Here is a 12,236-nt window from a genome sequence, read left to right as displayed (position 1 = left end):
AGGCACCTCCATTTTGACAGCTTCCAAGAGTCCTCCCCAAGTGCCCTGGCCTGGCGGGTCGCACCCCTCCGGTTTTCAGAGAGCCGCTCTCCCCGAGCTCCGCCCAGAAGCTGACCGGCTCTGGCCCCGTGCGTCTCAGGGCAGCCCCCACACTGACCTCCTGCGCCTGAGGCCTGCGGACGGTGCTCCCCCCAGGCCTGCCCCGTCCTCCCTGAGCGCACAGCCTGCCCCGTCCTCCCCACGTGTGACGTGCCCACCCCTCCCCCAGCTCCTCCTCCAGGGAGCACGCGGCCTTCCCTCCTCACGGCCTGGGTTCCATTGCTTTTGATCCGATCGGCTTTATGCCAAAGGAAACTCTTCGTCAACTGACATTTGTCTCTTATAGAAATGGTCCTCCCTGGAATGATCCCGAAGGCCTTCTCCCGTGGCCTGCGGGCCCCCACCCGTCACCCCGCCCCGTCAACAACGTGGAACAGGGCTTCCCGTCCCCCAGGATTCTGCTGAAGGTCGCAAAGGACATCAGTACATGAGGGCATGTGCCGTCTAATGATCTTTAAGAAAAAACAAAACACCAGCCTGGCTGCTGGAGGTCCATTGCCTCGAGTTCATACAGATACAAAAAAAGATTTAACGGCAACGGCCCATCAATCACTATGGTAACCAGTACTCCAACCCAAAGGCCACGGTCTGTTCTGTACCGAACGCGGCCTCTGCAGCGCTCCTCCTCCCTGAGATACACTTGCTCGGCAGCTGCCCCTGTGGTCACTCTCCATCCCAGACCGCGCTGCAGAGGGTCCGCTTTCACTCTGCGTGGCAGCGTCCACAGTCTCGGGGCCATGAGTCCCTCGAATAAGGAGCCAATAAGCTCCAGTCCGGGGGCAGTTTCCGCGACGCCGTCTTTGGACGGCTCTCACGCGGAGGGAAGCGCCCCTAGTCACCTGAGGGGCATCTGCCAGACCCGCCCCTTGCTTTGCAGCTGCCTCCTATTTTCATCCGTGAAAATAAGCTCTCCTTTCCTCAGTCAGTACCTACCCCGTGTCTGCCCGCTGCAAGGACGAAAGAACAAGGCGACAGCTCTCAGAGCCGAAGGGTTGCTGTCTCATGTCTTCCAGCCCTTCTTCCCCGTCCATCACGAGGCCGCCAACCGCAAGGTCCCCGTGGCCCTCCCTCCTCCTAAGCTCTTCCCATCAGCCCTGGGAGCCCATCAATTCAGAAGAGGCAGCTACACTTCCCGGCTCCCACAGAGGCCCTCTCCCCAGCATCTAGGAGAGGGAGCTCTTGATGGCAAATCAAATATAATTTTAGTTAATATGTTTCTCAGTCATCTCAGTTTAATTTTTGTCCTCCCCCACATGGCCCATCGTTCAGACTACTTCCCGCCGCAACAGCTTCCCAGCCTCCGGGAACTCTGTGTGCTGAGCACTCGGGACCCAATCGGGTTTTCTGAGCGTCTCCGCGCCGTGCGCTCGCTCTCGGGGACCGCAGAAGGCGGCTCTGGGATAAGCTGGGGGAAATATGCTTCCCGCCCCTATTCCCACGCATGTAGTTGGTTCTCAACAAGTTTGCTTCCGATAGAGTGGCCGGTCATAAAGCCCTAGGATCACATTAGGAACCACTGGCCCCAAGACGCAGCTGAGAGACGCCTGGTACCAGACGGGGACGTGCACAGGACAAGGGAGAGGGGCAAAGAAGGGGCACACACGAGGCCACCCCCCTGCCCAGAACGCTGGGTTTGCACATCACTGGCTGAGTAGAGAGAGGTACGTGAGGGAACAAATATTGCAGCTGACGAAAGCCCTGCTGGTTTGAGCTACCTGCTCCAATTCGGGTGATTTTCCTATTGAGATTGTTTTTAACTTGAAAGCACTCATCATCCTATGTTCCTGAATGTTCCCCCGATACATTTTTCTCTCTTGTAGGTGATAAGTTTTTTTGTTTCCAGAACCTTCTAAGCTTCCCTGAGCTTCAGGCGACCTCTTTTAGGAGATACCGTCAGAGAAAACTGCAAACAGAAAAAGTTCAGACAACTGCAGCCTGATTCTAAAATGAAAAACAAATAAGACTCAGCCATCATTGCCTAGAAAAACAAACCCTATTACTAGCTACATGAAGCCTCTGATGCACCCCCACTTTCTACTTGACAAATGAGCCTGCGGTTCGCGGGGTCGCCCCCCAGGGCTGGCGAGGAGAGTACGGCGGGTGCCCGGGGAATGTTTTCCTGGCGGCCCCTCCCCAGAACAGCAGAGCCAGTGCCCCTGCCTCTCCTCTCCCCCCTCGGGGGCCGGCTCTCGAATTGGTATTCATCCCGCGGAGCAGCAGCGCTCAGCGCTTGATGAGCGGCCTGGGGAGGCCTGGGCGAGCAGCAGGAGTTGGCTCTGTGGCCCCATGGAAAGGGATGCTGCCATGTGAGATTCTTGTCTCACAGAGGCCCGGATGGATGGCGTCGTGGCCCACCCTCTGAATGGTTGTGGGAGCGAGGGTGCGGGATGGGGGACGCACACGGAGATCCCTCTGCAGCATCCCTCTGCAGCATCCCTCCCGCACCGTCTACTGGACCACCTCTGAAGCTGGAGCTGATTCTCCATCGCTCAAGCCTAATACACCACTTGGCGGTCCATTGTTGAGCTGCCTTGTATTTCAAAGGGTCTTATGACCTTCGTTCACTTTTCTTCCCCAAAGAAGGGGGCATGCCCAGCCTCTTCCGCCTCCCTCACCCCCAGCCCCGAGTTCTGGATCCTGACTCCCCACCTTGTTCCGATTTCCCTGAGTCATCAGAAATCGGATCGTCAGCTACACTCAGACCCTGAACTAGAGCGTAGCCCGGTTCCATCCAGGACCCAACTTCTCTTCGGAATAACATGTATGTTCCCCCACATCCCGCGTGGTTCAGGGTTCAGGATCTGGAAGAGGGGCCGCACACAAATGAAAGAGACGAGACAAGAGATAATTTGGAAATTGGGGGACCAGGCGAGAGCCCATACCAAGAGGATAGATTCTGCTTGTGCTCAGGCCTTGTCATTCTTTTATTCAGTTTGGGATCCATCCATAGCCCTTAGGCAGGCAAGATCCAGTAACAGTCAGACTATCTTATCAGTAAGGATTGACATGACTATAGGTGGGGAAGCTGCTTCAGCTACCATTGTCTGGACTAAACAGTGGGTGCACAGCCCTGACCTTTGCCAGGGCTCAAGGGTCACTAGCCTTCCGGGCTCCTTGTCCATACCTCTCTGCTAGAGAAGACAATAGGCGGCTTCCCACAGAATAACCCTAACGGTAGCTGGGATTTCGCATGTCAAGATGATGAGCCGCCATCTGGGCATCTTTGCTTTGTGGAGTTGGTCACAGGATTTCAGAAACATGTTCTGGGTCTCCTGAAACTACCAAGTATGTTTGGGTTGCGCCAGATTTTATAAGCCATGGAGCAGACTGTAAATACTTTTGGATCCTGGCGCACATTTTATAAATAATCCTGACAAAGTTTTAATTCTCTAGGACTGCAGGGCTGTGTTACATTCTATTTTTCATTATTTGTTCATTTCCATGCGCCTTATTTCTGCAAACACGACTTCTTGAAAATGGAATTAGGGCCAGATTTAGCAAATACGAAAAGATGATTTGTAACATTTCCCACATACACTGGCTCTGTGCAAAGGCAAAATGAACTCACTTATACTTAGTGAAGCATAATTGTAAATTTACACATAAAAGTTGAGGGGAAAGTTGATATTTTAACTTTTGCCAGTCTCTCCAGTTCCTACCCTAACCTTTTCAGGGTGACGAGGCCCCTATCTGCTGGTCAGTCATGCCCAGAACCCCACGGGCCCGTGTCCGTGACAGGAGGAAGCAGTGACTAAGTGGCCCCAATGACAAGTTTCTCCGATAGAACTATTTCTCTCAGAGGCTTCAGACTCACCACCCAGCGCTGGTTCTGCAGAGCCTCCAGGGACAGGAAGTGGCTCAGCTGATGTGAAATTACAAATGTGAGCTACTCACATAGTGACGTTTCCTCTGCCCTTAAAGTCCTCCTCCAGCGGAAGTCATGATGGCTCCCCTGCTCCCCTCTTCCAGGTCACTCAGCTGTCACCTTCTCAGAGGACTTGCCCAGCTGCCTATTCAAAACCACTGGATTTAATAAATGAATTCCGCAATGGAGCAGGATACAAAACCAACAACCAAAAATGGACGGCTTTCAGATACACCAGTGATGAATTCTCAGAAAGAGAAACTAAACGAACAATCCCATTTACCATTGCAACAAAAAAAACTAAGATAATAAACTTAACAAAGGAGGCAAAAGACCTGTACTCGGAAAACTACAGGACATTGAAAAAAAGAGGTAGAGGAAGACATAAACAAGTGGAAGAATATACCATGTTCATGGATTGGTAGAATCAACATCATTAAGATGTCCATACTATCCAAAGCAATCTACAGATTCAATGCAATCCCTATTAAAATACCAATGGCATATGTCACAGATCTAGAACAAATACTCCAAAAATTTATATGGAATCAAAAAAGACCCCGAATAGATGCAGCAATTTTGAGAAAGAACAAAGTTGGAGGAATCACAATACCGATTTTAAGTTATACTACAAAGCCAACGGAATCAAAACAGCCTGGTACTGGCACGAGAACAGGCATACAGATCAATGGAACAGAACAGAAAACCCGGAAATCAACCCAAGGCATTACACTCAATTAATATTTGACAAAGGAGGCAAGAGCATACAATGGTATCAAGACAGTCTCTTCAATAAATGGTGCTGGGAAAATTGGATACTTGCAAAAAAATGAAACTAGACCACCAACTTACACCATACACAAGAATAAATTCAAAATGGACAAAAGACTTACTGTAAGTTGTGAAACCATAAAAATCTTAGAAGAATCCACAGGCAGCAAAATCTCAGACATCTCTCCTAGTAATATCTTTACCAATACATCTCCTACGGCAAAGAAAACTGAGGAGAAAATAGGTGGGACTACATCAAAATAAAAAGCTTCTGCACAGCAGAAGAAACCATCAACAAAACAACAAGAGAGCCACTGTCTGGGAGAACATATTTGGCAATGATACATCTGATAAAGGGTTAATAACCAAAATATGCAAGGAACTCATATAACTTAACAAAAGGAAGACAAACAATCCAATTAAAAAATGGGCAAAGGACCTAAATAGACACTTTTCCAAAGAGGACATTCAGAAGACCAAGAGACATATGAAAAAATGCTCCAAGTCACTGATCAGCAGAGAGATGCAAATTAAAACGACAATGAGGTACCATCTCACACCTGTCAGAATGGCTATCTTCAACAAATCAACAAATGACAAGTGTTGGCGAGGATGCGGAGAAAAAGGAACCCTCTTCAATTGCTGGTGGGAATGCAGACTGGTACAACCACCCTGGAAAACAGTATGGAGTTTCCTCAAAAAATTAAATATGGAACTGCCATTTGACCCAGTGATCCCACTTCCAGGAATATATCCTAAGAAACCCGAAGCAACAATCAGAAAGAATGGATGCACCCCTATGTTCATAGCAGCACAACTGACAATAGCTAAGATCTGGAAACAGCCCACGTGCCCATCAGCAGACGAGTGGGTAAAAAGCTGTGATCCATTCACACCATGGGATACTACGCAGCAGTAGAAAAGAAGCATCTCTTACCCTTTGAGACAGCATGGAGCGACCTGAAGAGTATCATGCTAAGTGAAATACTCCAGTCAGAGAAAGACAAGTATCACATGATCTCACTCATATGTGAAATCTAATGAACAAACTGATGAACTGAGTGGATCCAGAGACATGGGAGCATGGAACAGAGTGTGGAATCTCAGAGGGGAGGTGGGTGGGAGGTAATCAACCAAAGAGCTTGTATGCAGATATGCACAACCCATGGACACAGACAATGGGTGCTGAAGGCCTGGGGCGGGGGTGGGGCGGGGCTGGAGGGGGTCAATGCGGGAAAAAGGGGACATCTGTAATACTTTCAAAAATAATTATTTTTTTAAATTACAACCCCTCTACCCCAAACCTCATCCTCCTTCTCTGCTTTCCTTCTCTCCACACACATACTCACCACTCACACACCACACACTCACCACTCACACACCACACACATGCACACCGCACACTCACACCACACACTCACACTACACACATGCACACCACACACTCACACCACTCACACCACACTCACAGCACACACTCACACCACACACTCACACCACACTCACACCACACACTCACACTACACACTCACACCACACACACTACACACATACACACCACACACTCACACACCACACACATGCACACCACACACTCACAACACACTCACACCATACACCACACACAATCAAAACCACACACACAAACACCACTAGGATGCAGGTGCCTCGAGGCAAAGGAGTTCTGTTGTTTCTGCTCACTCCTGTGGCCCTGCTCCTAGGCCAGCTCTGACCCAGTAGAGACACTCAGCAGATGTTTGGTGAACAAATGAATACAAATCCATGAACACACATGTGAGCTCTCTCACGCCACACTCTCTGTGGGAAGTCTGCCCTCCCACACTCACTTTCCCATAGACTTTGCCTCGGAGGCTGAGCCTGGACTGAATATTCCTTTAACCTGTCTTCATCTCTACAGAGAGTTTTAGGTGGGAGGACATGCATTTCCTGAACTCCCCACTTTCCCGGAAGTCCGGCTTCTCCTGTGACTAGTCTGTGCCTTTATTTCCTCAACAGGCTCCCTCTCCATGCCCCACAGCACTGCAGCTCTTCCCACACAATCCTACAGCCACATGGTTCTCCGGGCCACCCCCCATGCTGGGTCATCCTGCTGGGCCACCCACCCCTATTGGGCCATCTCTGCTGGGCCACCCACCCCTGCTGGGCCACCCCTGCTGGGCCACCCCTGCTGGGTCATCCCTGCTGGGCCACCCACCCCTATTGGGCCACCCACCCCTGCCGGGCCACCCACCCCTGCTGGGTCATCCCTGCCAGGCCACCCACCCCTATTGGGCCACCCACCCCTGCCGGGCCACCCCTGCTGCCGGTCCTGCCAGGGACAGAGGCCCCTCCCCGGGAAGAGCAGCAGAGCTAGCCCTCGGGTGGGACGCACTGTTCTAACTTCCCAGCCTTGAGAAGGCCCGGATGCGGTGGGCAAACTGCCTTCCAGGAGGGGCGAGGTGTGGGGAAGTGAGCTGAGCTCCTGGAAGAAGGTGAAAGTGATGCGCGAGAAGAGACGCAGGAGTTCACAGTCACGACCACACGTCTGAGCTGGCTGCTGGGTGAGGTGAGGCCTCTGTCCCGGTTCCCGTGGGGGGACAACCATGGAAACTTTCCCGCCAAGCAGCCCGGTCTGTTTTTGAGCGAGGCGGCGAGTTCACAGCTGCTCCCCACAGCCGGCGGCCTGGGCCCGAGGCCAAGGTGAAGCAGGGCTGACTCCTCACACCTGAGACGCCCGCCACCTCCATCACGGTTCTTCTCAGCCTGGCCTCGCAGAGCTTCCTCCCTGCTCCCGACGTCTCGCTAAGGGGCCGGATTCTTTTGGAAACTGATACCAACACGTTTTGGAGTTTCTAGGACATGAACTACGAACACTTTGCAATTCACCAAAACGGCGACCCTGGACTTGGCGGGTGCCCTCCCCCAGGGGATGGTAAGACACTGCGTGTTCATGTCTGCTTTTCCTCAGGCGGCTCACTATGAGATCGATTCTCACCGAGTCAAACCGGGGGGCGGGGGGTGTTTTTTAAAGTGTTTCTTTTCATGAGTGACTTCAGCATTGCATGGAGCACGATTCCAACAGGAAGAACAGAAGAATACCACTGGAATCCTAGGCCTTCAGAGAAGGTGAAGATGAATTCATTACAGTCTTTGCCCCAAGAAGTGTCTAATCTAACAAGAGGAAAAGACAGTAGGCGATGATAACTTAGGTAAGAGAGCTTCAAACAAAATATCACATGGATCCAAAGAAAAGGGTTGGTGGAGGGTAGCGGTGGCTGCAGGCGAGCAGGTTCTGGGAGGGTTTTCACGGGACTGTGTCGATGGAGGGAAGAGGACTGGACGCTGTGGGGCACCTCAGAGGGCAGGGAGCCCGGAACCCCTCGCCCCACGCCACGGGCCTGAACACTCATCTGTAGGAGCTGCGGGAACCACCCTTCTCCGAGAAACCAAATGGAGCATTAAGAACAGCTCCACAGATGTTCTAAATTTTACGTTTTAATCATCACAGCTGCTGATCCCTAATCAGTAAGCAAATTCTTCAGGTCATTCGGGCATAACAATCCAAAGACCCTGAATAAATCAAGCTGGTTGAGTGGCCAATGAGAACGTCCTGGAACTTCTATTTATGATTCTCTCTGTTGTTTGCCAACTGACCCCAAAGCTGTGGTTGAGAAACAAACAGCATGTAAGGAGGCCTGCGTAGGGAGGACTTGCTCCTCCGCCCACGCAAATACCCTGGTACCTGCGGCCACTGCCCCGCTCTGCCCACAGAGGACCCCGCAACCATTCCGCGGAGACACACACGGAGCGCGTACTTACTAGTGAAGTTTCACCACCCAGCGTTCATCTCTCGTTTCCCGGCGACGCAGCCTTCCTTCGGAAATGCTGCTGAGACAAAAACAGGCCTGATGTCGTGGACACGATCATCCCCAGCAGGGTAACTAACCAGGACAAGCGCTTCCAGGAGTACGGGCTTCCGCTTGAACTCCCACATCCCCGGGGATCGCCTTCTGGTCTCTCGGGGCTGCCCTGCCAGGAAAGGGGGGCAACTCCGCTCACCCAGATAACTCGCAGGCAGGAGGCCAGGAAGAATTACGCGGGGTTCATGGAGGGCTTTCAATATGAAAAGCACGAAGCAGATCAGAAACCGAGCTGTGGCTTCAGGGGAGAAAATAAACAGCGGGCACAGATGAACTTCTAGAAAAAACAAAAGGCCTATTCTCATGTAAATGCTCAGTAACAGCGGCTGTAAAGAGAAAGCTACAGGAAAATAACATACAAACAGGGTATTTTCCAGGAGGAGTCAGCAGATTTTATCAAGTTAATAAATTATGACAATAGAGTATATAAAATCAAACTCATGCAGCATCAGACCGGAGACTGCAGTGCGCGGCTGCGGGATTACCTGGTGGGAGAGAGCGCATTGATTTCTGTAGAGCTTGGGATCGGGAGGTTTTTTAATTAGACGAGGATGAGGACCCGGTGTGGGCGGAAGCGCTGAGAAGACCCCAAGGAAGAACACAGCCAAGACGTCCTCTCCGGAGCTGTGGTTATTCTTAACCTTTCAGACCTGCAGGACTTAAAGGGAATTTTGAAAACTGAATGCAAAAAGGAAACATTTTAAGAATTTCAGTCGTCATTCCTCATTGTCGTGACCCTAGGATACGATGGGAAAGGACGGGCAAAGTTTATTTACTGTTAAGTAGAGGTTTGAGGAAAATAAAATTGAGTTTGCTTTTATTTTTACCTATATGTGAGGAAACAGAGTTGGATGGATTTTCTCTTGGACTGTGATTTGACTAAGAAAACTTTGTACAAAGTAAAGACGTAACTATCAAATACAAAACCTATTAGAGTAAGTATGCAAACTTAACATCAGTGGAAACATTATTGGAAGCACTGAGAACATAAAAACAAACAAACAAACAAACAAAAAAACCTGCCAGGTACAGGATTTCATTTCTATCTATTCGATTTTTTGCACCAAGGCTATCCAATGTGGTAGCCACTGACCAGATGTGGCTACTGAGCACTTGAAATGTGACTAGGGATATACAGTGTGAAATAACAACTAGATTTCTAAGACTTACTAGAAGAAAAATGTAAACTATCTCATGAATTTTCTAAATATTGAAAGAGCATTTTATGTGGGTTAAGTAAAATATATTATTAAAATAGTTCCCGTTTCTGTTTGTAATGTACCTGCTAATAAATTTCAAATCGCATATGAGGTGGGCATGTTTCTATCAGAGAGAACAGTTCTAGACTCTGACCGTCGTCTGAGCCGCGTTCTGCTAGAAGGTGCTTGAAACTATGGTTTTAGAGTTTAACATTTCTGCTTGTAAATTTTCAATTTTTGTTCCTATGTTCCAAAGTTATTATATCTTAAATGGTTTTTTATTTATTATTTAGGATTTTTCTATATTCCTATTATCACTTTCACTTTACATTCTACTTTGGTATTAATATAATGTATCTATTTTCTTTTTTTAATCTTTATTGTTTATTGGTGAGAGTATTACACATGTCCCCCTCTCTTCTCCCCATTGCCATCCTCCACCCCAGGCCTCCACCACCCCACTGTGTCAGTGGAAGACCAGCAGAGCTTCTCACCCATAGATGTATGTCAGAAAATAAAAATCCAAGCAGGAGGTGCAGGGTGCATAAAAGAGTAGAAATTACAGCCCAGCCGGCCTGCCTTAGTGGTTGAGCATTGACCCATGAACCAGGAGGTCACGGTTCGGTTCCTGGTCAGGGCATGTGCCCACAGAGGTGGCTGGTCCCTCTCTTCACCCCACAGAGGTGGCTGGTCCCTCTCTTCACCCCACGGAGGTAGCTGGTCCCTCTCACCCCACAGAGGAAGGCTGGTGCCGATTGCACTGCTTTGGCTCAGCCTCCGCGTGTCCCGTTCCTTCAGCAGGTCAGCCGGGCAGGTCTCCACCAGAGGCAGTGGCAGAGGCAGAGGCTGAGTGGAGGCGGAATGGCACCTACGGTCTTACGAGGTTCTGTCTGAATCACATCAGCTACGTGCCACTGGCCAATGCAAATCACAGCCAAGGTCAGATTCAAGGACAGGAAAACTGCCTCTTCAGTGAGCTCAGAGAGGGGTAAAGTGAGGTCATGGATGCAATCAGCTGTCACGTCGACCTGAGCTGGTTAATGCACCAAATAAGGGAGGTTTCCTGTGAATTTTATGTGCTAACTAGAGGCACAGTGCACGAATTTGTGCACCTGGGGGGCCCCTCGGCCTGGGCTGCAGGATCGGGCCAAAACCGACTCTCCGACATCCCCCAAGAAGTCCTGGATTGCAAGAAGGCACATGCCAGGCCAAGGGACCCCACCAGTGCATGATCGGGGCCAGGGAGGGACCGCAGGAGGGCTCCAGGGTGTGTCCGGCCTGTCTTGCTCAGTCCCAATCAGCCGGACGCCAGCAGCAAGCTAACCTGGTCAGAGCATCTGCTCCAGGGTGGTCAGCGCACGGCATAGCGAGTGGTTGAGTGGCCTTAACATATCACTAGCAAATTACACTTTGATTGAACGGATGACCAGATGACACTTAGCATATTAGGCTTTTATTATATAGGATCTTATGTATTCTTTTTTATGTTTTTATTGATTTCAGAGAAGAGAGGGGGAGAGACAGAAACATCAATGATGAGAGAGAATCATTGCTCGCCTGCCTCCTGCACGCCCCACACTGGGGATGGAGCCTGCAACCTGGGCATGTGCCCTGACCGGGAACCGAACCGTGACCTCCTGGTTCATGGGTCAATGCTCAACCACTAAGGCAGGCCAACTGGGATGTAATTTCTACTCTTTTATGCACCCTGCACCTCCTGCTTGGATTTTTATTTTCTGACATACATCTATGGGTGAGAAGCTCTGCTGGTCTTCCTCTGTCTGAAAATGTTTTCTTTTGCCCTCACTACAGAAATAGCCCGGCTGGTGTAGCATTTAGAGGGACTCACTTTCCCTCAGTACTTCGTCCTGTATCTTCCCCTTGCTGCAGAAAAGCCGCCTGTCTATGCTGTATTTTACAGGTGATGTGCCTTATTCCCAGGTAGTTTTTAGGTTGCTTCTTTCGAACCATCACAATGTCTCTGATGTAGATTCACTTTTCTTTGCATCGACTGGATTTAGGGTGAATTTACAGTCTGAGTATTCATAGATTCAACTGTAGAAAACTGTCAGCTTCTCTTCTCTTCTCGCTCTCTCTCGTTGCTTTTCTGCCAATCCCTCCTTTTCCTTCTTCTGGAGCTTTTCTTCTCTCTTAAATGTTCCTATTTTTGAAAGTCATTTTGTTTCTTTGTACTTCAGTATAAGACAGTTTTCCAGACGACCATCTCATTCACACATTTCTTCCTGTGCCCGGCCTAGTTTATGCCAAGTAAGTGACTCTACTTTTCACTAGTTAAGGTTTCTCAAACACTTTTGTACTTGTTTTACTTCATGTTTTTATTGGATATCTGAGGATCTATGTACACTAATGAACTTATTTCCT

This window comes from Myotis nattereri (genome assembly GCF_964212035.1).
Source record: "Myotis nattereri genome assembly, chromosome: 8".
Taxonomy (NCBI): domain Eukaryota; kingdom Metazoa; phylum Chordata; class Mammalia; order Chiroptera; family Vespertilionidae; genus Myotis; species Myotis nattereri.
Note: the sequence above shows the minus strand (reverse complement) of the source record.